Here is a 10,095-nt window from a genome sequence, read left to right as displayed (position 1 = left end):
GGAGCTTACAAAGGGACGTTTGTATTCGCAAGTACACTGGATGGGGCAGGTATGTCATGTTGTTGATTAATTTAATTTTTTTAAATAGTAATTATAAAATTATGCCACAATTATGTATCAAGTATCGTAATATTGTGTGTTGCCTGTGTCAAGGTTGCATATTACCGTTAGCTTATGAAATTGTAGACACGAAAAATGATTGTTCATGGACATGGTTCTTCACACAGTTCAAAAATGCATTTGGTGAGAAAGAAAAAATGTGTGTTGTTTCTAAGAAATGAAAGCATAATGAAGAGTGTAAGTATAGTTTATCCAAATGTTCCTCATTTTGCATTCATATGACACATGTGGAAAAATGTTTGTACATACTTCAAGAGAAGTAGAAACACACTAAGTGATCTGTTTTATTCGATGGCCAAGGCTTATCGAAAAAAGGATTTTGAAAAATTGATGGCTAAAGTGGAAAAAGTAAATGTCAGAGTTAAGAAGTATCTTGAAGAGGCTGGGTATGAAAGGTGGTCTAGATCTCATGCAACCGTGAACAGGGGAAGAATGATGACTTCTAACATTGCGGAATGTATTAATGGTTGCCTTGTTGAGGCACGACAACTACCTGTTTTGAACTTTTTGGAAGAAGCTAGAATTCTATTTGGTTCTTGGAACTGCAGAAATAGAGAATAGCATCTTATACAAAGGAAACATTAGGGAGGAAATTTGAAGAGATATTGATTATAAACGCGTCAAAATGTGTGAAAATGAAGGTACTTATACATATATCAATTATTATGTATCTTGCTTAAATTTTCTTTAGATTGTTGTGTATCATGTTATGTATCAATAACTTGTAAATTATTGCAGGTTGTTGCATCTTCTGAATTTATTTTTTCAGTTTATGAAGGTGGGATAAGATGCATTGTTTGCCTTGAGAGAAAGAATTGTTTTTGTGGTAGATTGCGCACGCAATGGCTATTTTCAAGAAGAAGAATATTAAAGATGTACACCCCTACTGCTCTGATTACTATAAACCTGATGCATTAGCAAACACATATGCAGTTCCAATGGAACCAATGCCAGACAAAAGTGATTGGAAGAATTTGTCTTGCCACCAAGATACAAAAAAATTCCTGGTAGACCAAGGAAAAAAATGAAGAAAAATGCAGATGAAAAGCTAACTGCAAACACGAATTGTTGTGGACAATGTGGACAAGAAGGTCACAATAGAAGAGCATGCACTTTCTTCCCAAAAGTTTCTTGATGATTATTTTTCCGGTGTACTTTGATATTTCATGTTTAATAATTCTCAAGTGTAGCATTTGTTTCTACTGTTACATACAGATTCTGATGCAATAAGTTGAATTGAAACGTTTATCAATGGGTTCTATAATTTTTGTTTGTTAAACTCTGTCAAAGTTAATTTTGTATATATATATATATATATATATATATATATATATATATATATATATATATATATAAATTATGAATCTGATACATAAATTTTTGAAACTTTTGCATCGAAAATTCAATTAGTATCAATTGCTGAGATTTGTACCCAAAGGTATAAGAAATAACATGTAAAATTTACTAAATATGCTGAAATTGTGAAATTATATTTAATTGTATCAAGTTTAGCAATATTGTATCATATGTTTAGATACTTAATAAATTTTCTTATTATGATACATAATTATTGTGTGTAATATATATAAATTTCTTCTTGATAAATCATATTACTTAATAATATAGTATCAAGTGCTATGATTTGTACAAAATGTTGTACGAATCGTCATGTAATAAGATATTTAATTTTTTTAAAATTAACTGGCATGCATCACGTGTAAAATATAGTATCACGATTTGTGATACAAACAAGTTTGTTATTTTGTAAGCATTTTGTATCATGTACATAATAATTATTTTAAAAAATTCTAATGATATGTCATAATTTTCAGTCACAAAATTATCAGATACATTAATGTCATATTTTTCAGTCTCAAAATTTCATTAATGTAATTATTATCATACTTATCAAATACAATAATGTCATTATTATCACACTTATCGGATACATAATTTTCTGAAGTCCTAACTAAACTGAACAAAAAATTAAAAGAAAAAACAATTTTAAACCTCAAAACTCTTCCAAATTTAAAACTATATTATTAAAAGGGTAGTAAATACTCCAAAACACTAATTAATATATCTTAAAAAACAAATAAGTATCAACATGTGCTTGTGAACAGGAACATAGAAAACTAACTAGCCTACATTAACAAGTTCATTTTCTGCTGCTGGATTTAAGACGCTCTTCAGCCTTGGAGGGTCATCATTGTCACTAACATATCCCGCCTTGGCCTTGTCGAGACCATACTTCCATAACAGCGTTGCATATCTTTTGCGAAGATAGTCACTTTCAAAACTATCATATGACATGTTGATTTCGTCACTCAAGAATTTAGCAAATGCAGCTACGAACATTCCGCAATCACTAAAAAAATAAGAAGATTAATTATAAGAATGAATTAGATACAAAAATTAGAGAAAGCATGATACAATACTGACAGACTATCGCTTTCTTGTTGCATGATGTCTTGAGCAAACTCCACATCAAATGAATGTTATGGACCCAAAAGTTCTCCGATTTTCTTCTCTTTATATGTGTCCAATGCTGCCCAATCAGTTCTCTCGGTCTTTTCAAAGAACCCATTATCATGAAGGTAGGTTGGAAGGATTTGAGACAACTTCTTTATGTTTCCAGAATGAACTTTTTTCCTTGGTCCCGAATTTGAGTCATACACCCTTATTAGCCTTTTTCTTAGAACCACCACAGCCAACCCCCAATGAAATTCTTCATCACAGTTTACTGGAATGTAAACCTCATCTACTAAATGCCATGGTAAAGCAGTAGGGATCGAAAATTCATTAATGACGTTAATGATAGATCTTTCATGAACAAATACGGCATCACCACGAGCAATGTGTTCCTGTGTACTAATAATATCATCTGCAGGACTATTATAATACCTTGTGTGTGCATTGTTGATATGAGACTTAAACAAGTAATTGACTATAGTGTATCTGTACTGATCCATGCTTCTTTGTTTAGACTTGTTGCGTAGATAGTAAAAGATTACATCTATATGCTGCAAAATATAGAAGACAACATAATACATAAAATCAGCACAATATGATAAAAAGTATATGATACATGGAAAAAAAATACTAAAACTAATTTGAGATTGTAACTGATACATATCCAATGAGTATCATATACATAATTATAAGAAGTCTAATTTAATTTATCAAAATAATGTATATGATACCTCATCAGTCCAACATTTTTTCGGCTGTGACATAGTATAAAACCAGTTCTTATCCAGAGAAAATGCGACAACAAAATTAATATGATCAACACCAAACAGAGCAGATTTTACTTTATATTTGTCCTCAAATGGTTTCTTATACATGGAAAGAATGTTTATAATCAAAAGAAGAAGAAATTTATACAACACAAAAGTAGCAAGATATATTATAAAAACTTACTTATTCGCGTGTGATTTTAGGAGTCCCTTTTCAATCCACTGGGAGAACTCATCCATCAAACCTGACGACATTTGATAAAGAATGCTACATCCTTCAAATGGATGGAGTTGGCGAACATCGTCATCTATTTTTGTCTTGCCTTTATCGCTGGATCCAAAAGAAGTCAAATACGGAGACCGTACAATTCTTGAAGGCATCCTATTGTGTGGAGCTGGAGTCTTTGTATCAGGATTATGTGCAGATTCCTTTATTGGAAGTTAGGTAGGTAGTTGACTGTCAGATAACCAATCAGCACTGCCAGTTAGTTCGAGTTGACTAATCAAACTCAGTGGTTTGACATTAATTGGCTGGTTTGGAAATGCGCGCATATAAGTGCATCTACGACAACTTCAGTACCAGATGAAATTGAAGACGATGTGGTACAATCCTACATAATATTAGGTAATTATAAGAAAAAGGTTAAAATAAGAATAGACAACTTATCACATTTTTCAATAAACAGTTAAGAACCTTACAGATGTATCAACAAGAAATAGATTTGAAGCGTGCTTTACTAGGTTTTGTTGAAGTGTATCAACACTATGTTCATCCCCACTCAAAACCTTTGTGTCTGATTGGGGGGCTACATCTACTGCGTTATCCTAATAAATATGATATTGATTATATTATGATACATACAAAATAATAAATGTATAATGATCCAGAAAATTTATACTTACAACTTTTTTATTAAGAACAACTTCTTCAATCAAAACATGACTATGGTGTGTTGTGTATAACCTCTGTGGCATCCTCCATAACTTGTTCCTTAAATGATGTATCATCACTCTAAACATGTTTGAGGTTAAACAATAATACACTTAAAGTATCTTCAAATGTTAGAATGATAATAAACATGATTCAATAATATTTTTTTAATAAAAAGTCATTATTAATCTACCATGTACAGTTATTGATACACAATAACATCAAATTGTTTATTTATAATTTTAATGATTATATAAAGTATCAAGTATGTAAATAATACACTAGTAAGAAACTTAACTGATTTTACCAATGTGTCAAATTCTAATTTGTGTGACATTAACGTATTAGATACATTACTTTGCAACACAATTGGTATAAATAGCATATATAAGATATATAACATATCTTAGATAAAGTATATACAATAACAATAAAATATATTATTCAGAAACTATGGCAATGATACACTAATAGGATACCTAATTGAAATTACTAGTGTGTCATATTCACTATTCCAAATGGTAGATTGATATTAATGAATATAATGTGTTTATGTATCAGATGCATACATTTGCAACATTGATTTCAGTAACCTATTCTTCAACATCATCAGCAGATCCATCAATATCTTGATCATGAATTGAAAAATCCATGTGTATTGGTGAAATAGACTGTTGAAAGGACTGGTGAGAAGTGGATTGTGGATCAACTTTATCTTTCTCTACAGAATCATCCACCTTATATGGCATATAAATGCCATCAATATCCTTTAGGAATTAAAGAATCAGTATAACACAAAATGAAAAGGCAAACAAAAAAGGAAAAATAATACCTTTTCACTTTTGTTATCTTTCGCGCCAACAACTTTCATCAACTCAGAATGATTTTGTTTTATTAACTCCTCAAGATAGCCAATTTGTTGGTCAACCTATATTCAAATTACACATGTTTCAAGGAATTAAGAGTAAATAACCAAATGTATAAAACATATGATTGTAATACTTACATAACCCTTCAAGTATTGCTTCAGTCCCTCCTATTGTGAATTGTCGAAAATAACTTTCCGAATATCTGAATTATCAGGAACACCATATATATTGCCAGCTTCTGACGTTGGTAAATCCGGAGTTTGAAATGACTGATTTGGTTGCTCATCTGGTTGTGTGGCTTTGGGAACATTAGTTTTATGTGGATGTACAACCTTTTGTAACATCCGACAATTTAAAAATGAATATGAAGAAGCTTGAAATTTGGAAATAGTCTTTTTTTTGAAAAAATTTAAAATCTGGAAATTTGGCAGTCCAGAATCTGGAAAATTTGGCTAAGTTCAAAAATTTGGAAATTTGGCTAAGTGTGGAAATCAGTGAGTTTTTGGCCAACTTTGAGCAGTCATAACTCCTAGCTCAGGATGAGTTAGGAGTAGTTCCAGTTATGGTTTCGAAGCTTGTGGAACGATCTTTCCAACGCCACTGAGTTTGCTCAATTCCGAGTTCGTATGAGCGAGTTATGATCTTTGAAAGTGGGGCAGTTGGCAGGGATTCCGTTCCGGAAATTTAAGGGCGTTTTGGTCTTTTCACAAATAATTTCTTTTGAGCTTATATTGTTGTATTAGGCTGATATTTGGATCATTTTGTCCCATTTTGAAAGAGAAAGAGTTAGGGTTCAAGAGAAGAAGAAGAGAAGAAGGAGAAGAAGAAGAGAAGAAAGAGGAGATCAACAAGATTTGTCAAGATCATTGTGATTTTCGTCGGGGGTGATCCCTATCAAGGTATGTGAGTCTTTAGTGTGGGTTTATCCTTTCCCCCCACATACCAAGCTCGTTTTTATGATTTGAGAAGAGATTGGATTTGTTGTTGAAGTTGTTGAAGTTGTTAGTTGTTGTTGATGTTGTTAGTTGTGTTGTTGAAGTTATTGTTGGTTGTGGGACAGGATTGGGCTGTGTATTTGAGTTGTGACCTATTGTATATTGAGGGATTTTATGATCCTTAGTGTTGGTTGGTTCATACCCCCACACACCAACTCGTTTTTAATTCCAAGAGAAGATTTATTGGTTGTTGAAGTTGTAGTGGTGTTGTGTTGAAGTTCTTGCTGATTTAGTACAGATTTCTAGCTGTGATTTTTGAGTTGAATCTATTGTATAATAAGGGTCTTTATGGTTCTAAGTGTTGCTGCTGAAACCTTGAGGTTGAGAGGGTTTAGAATTGGAAAGAAACAAGGGGAAAAAGTCGGATTTTTGGGGAAAAAGGGGCTGGGCTGTTGCACCTCTCCTAGTGCCAAGGACACCAATCCTTCCCTTTCATTCACCATTTCTTTTTTTATACATGTTCCTAGGTATTATACCTATGTTTCCTAGTTGTTTCCAACACTCCAAGGTACTTCCAAAAGTCAAGTAAAACTACAAGTCAAGTGAAGTTAGTTTCCAAGTCAAGTGAAGTTAGTTTCCAAGTCAAGTGAAGTCAAGCTTAGAAGTAAGTAAGTCAAAGCAAGTCTTTAAGGTTTTCCAAGAGTCTTCATTGAGCGTTTTAACTTCATTCTAAGGCTCAAGTTCCAAGTTAAGTATTGAGTTTCAAGTCAAGTCAAAAGTTAAGAGTTTCATGTTAAGTTAAGAGTTTCACATCAAGCCAAGAGTTCAAGTAAAGTAAAGAGTTTAAAGTTGAGTTCTTTTCTCAAAGTTATTAGGGAACTATGTATTCCCAAAGAAGTTTTAAAGAAATGTTTTTACATTTAAACAAGGTTGGAAACTGAGATTTCCAAAAAGCCTTCGGGCTAGTTTTTGAGTAATTATCTCATATCAGCAGGAAGAAATATGTTTTAAAAACATAAGAGCCAGTACATTTTTGGGAGTAGTATCGAGCACCGAATTGGGGGAGCGTTCAAAGAACCCACAGCCCCCATAGAACCATGTTAGCCACCATGGGTAGAAAAGGATCATACTTTTTAGATGAATCCTTTTCAGATTAGACTAGTGGATCCATTAGGCAGTTCAGGTCTTATACCTTTGGCCGGGTATAAGATGCTCTGGCAGTGTGAGGTCGATCGCTGTATCATCACTATAGCTCTTATGTGATGGTTGTCGGTTAGAGAAACTCCCACAGCAGTTATTGTATTTTTCATACACAGAGATTATTGTATTTTTTATATACATCAGTTCATTGTATTTTTATACACATTTCAGGCTTATTGTATCCTTGTATACACACAGAGTTCATAGCATGTTTTAAGCAATCTTTCTTTATATCGCACTTGTTTTAAATTGCCTTATATTGAAAGAAGTCAGTCAGGTTGAGTTAAGTTGAGCCAGGTAAGCTATTCAGTTTCTTCCAGTTTTCCTTCTAGCCTTTGTTGCTTAGTTTTCCAGCTTGCATACTCGTACATTCCATGTACTGATGCCAGTTGGCCTGCATCGTTTGATGATGCAGATTCAGGTACCCCGGATCAGCATCCTGCACGTCGTTGATCTAGCTGAGCACTCCAGAGTCAGTGGTGAGCCTCTTTGCATTCCGGAGGACTCAATTATTTTATGTTCTTAGTTTTTGTTTTATTAGGATGTTGCGGGGTCTGTCCCAACATCCATCTCAGTATTTTAGAGGCTTCATAGACAGACAGTCAGTCAGTTAGTTTTGAGTCTCTCATCTATATATATATGTAAATATTCTATTTTGAGATTCGAGTTGCCTTTATGGCCATATTTTATAAGTTAAGTTGTTTTGTAATATTGCATTGCATTGAGTTATTCTGTTGAGGTTTCCGCTGAGTTAAGAAAGCCAGGCCAAGGGTTCGCTTGGGGCTAGAAATGGTCTCCGGGTGCCGGTCCCGCCCAGGGTGTAGGCTCGGGGCGTGACACCTTTCTTCTCTTCGGTGGTGGGGTAGATCCTGTGCTAGAGACTCGTATTGATCTCCTTAACAATTGATCTGGAGGTCTGGATGAAAAGTCTTCAAATCCGGGAACCTCTTGTGGTTGCCCAACCTCAGGATTAACATTTGACGGGGCAGGTTCAGTTGGAGATACGTGACTGATATGACGTAAATCAAGTGATGTGATTTCCTCAGCAGTTGGCTGAATATTAGCACAATTATTCTGTAAAAACAAAATGTTGAATCATGATTAGAAGCAACAAAAAATGTATCGAGAACTATAAAAAAAGAAAGTAAAAAGTTGTTGTTTATTAATTACCTCCGTAAAAATGCTTTCCATAAACATCTCAAATTTGGGCTTTTCAGCCACAACTTTCCAATTGCATATCCTTGGAATAACATTTCGTTCTTTAACAGCTATGTCATTATCTAGCACAGACGCACATTCATATACCCATATGTTAAGTGTGTATGGCATACCATTTAAGCGATACATTTGTTTCTCAGATTTGAACTCTTGTCTAAGTGAATTCATTAACCTTGTGAAGGCCCGTTGTCACCACGGAAACTGCTGATAACTGTCGTCTTCAACCATTAAGAAATCTTCAATTGGAATTGTTGCAGTACCAAGTTGAGATAATACAAAAGTATGAATGAAGTACATAATAGCCATCTGAAGGGCATCATCGATGTTATCCCAACCACCCATTATGAATCGATCTACCAGCCGTTGTTTGTTTACATTATAATTAGGCCCAGGAAATCTTTACTATTTCCTATACATTTCAAACCAATAATAATCGCAAATTCTTTTATACTAAAATTCAAGATATTTCCTTTAGCATGGCGAATATGAAGTTCTCCGGCTGGATTGTCCTGCTCCACCTCTAAAAGAAGTAAACTCTTGGTGATCTGACCTTGATAATTGCATTTAGGAATATTCACATATGGACCAAATATAATATCCTTGAATAATTGGATACCCTCATCCCCTATTGACAACACTAAGTCTCTTATGAAATTTGTATGGTAAGTAGAGCCAAACTTAAGGGAGTGTTTTGGAATCTGTTTAACTACATAATTAATATTCTGCAATTCAAAAAAATGATGTTGATACTTAATAGAAACAATAAGCTATAAGATGATACATAAAAATGTAAAATTATACTTAATACATAATTGTAACTACAGATTATAAATCAGTCAAATTGATACTTAATATGAACAATAAGCCAAATGATGGAACATTATGTTGTTCAGCAACATACATGTAATCCTCTAATATGAACTTTAAACTTTCATACACTTTTGACAACAAAAAAATGACCAATAATGCTTTATCTGGTAAAATGAATAAATGATACACAAAACCAACATTTGATACATTAATAATAAATATCAACAGTTCTATCTTATTATTTAAATTTTAACTTTTTGATACATGAGTCGTAATAAATAAACAAAATGTACCAAAAATTAGGATTTTGTGTCTCAAATGAAGATTTTAATCAATATACATAATAAATTTTAATTAACAATAATGTATCTACTATTACACAAAACTCATAACATGTGAATACAGAAAATTACAAAAAAAGAAAAATAAAATAAAATACATACCGTTGGTAGTGCAGATTTGGATATGGCAGGGGCAACCTTTCTACCCCTTTTCTTTGGTGTTTTTGCATGTGCCTCCATTTTAGCTTTTGACTTCTTGGAACTTTGCTTAGCCATTGTTAGAGGATCATGCAAGCTCTTAGACTTGTTTTCTGCCCAGTTAGGATCTTCATAATCAAAGATTCGATTAGAGTTTGGTGTGACTATTTGGGTAATCCCAATACTAAAAGACGGATGATCCATGAAGGATTAGAAAATATAAAAAAAATGAAAAAAAAAGTTGAAGATGAAGAGACTACCTATTTCAAACTCGGAAATTGGTTGAATGGAGAC

General features: G+C 33.1%; 2 pseudogenes; one reads left to right on the top strand and one right to left on the bottom strand.

Moving 5' to 3' along the window:
* The first annotated feature begins 389 nt into the window (after window positions 1–389).
* Window positions 390–1,038, top strand: LOC125831921 (uncharacterized; annotated as a pseudogene).
* Window positions 1,039–2,259: 1,221 nt separating this feature from the next.
* LOC125831920 (uncharacterized) lies at window positions 2,260–10,005 on the bottom strand (annotated as a pseudogene).
* Between the last annotated feature and the right edge of the window lie 90 nt (window positions 10,006–10,095).

The sequence above is a fragment of the Solanum verrucosum genome, unplaced genomic scaffold (assembly GCF_900185275.1).
Source record: "Solanum verrucosum unplaced genomic scaffold, falcon-dt-bn FXZP01000554.1, whole genome shotgun sequence".
In the NCBI taxonomy this organism is placed as follows: domain Eukaryota; kingdom Viridiplantae; phylum Streptophyta; class Magnoliopsida; order Solanales; family Solanaceae; genus Solanum; species Solanum verrucosum.
The sequence above is the reverse complement of the archived record's forward strand: the minus strand, read 5'-3'. Positions and strand labels throughout refer to the sequence as shown.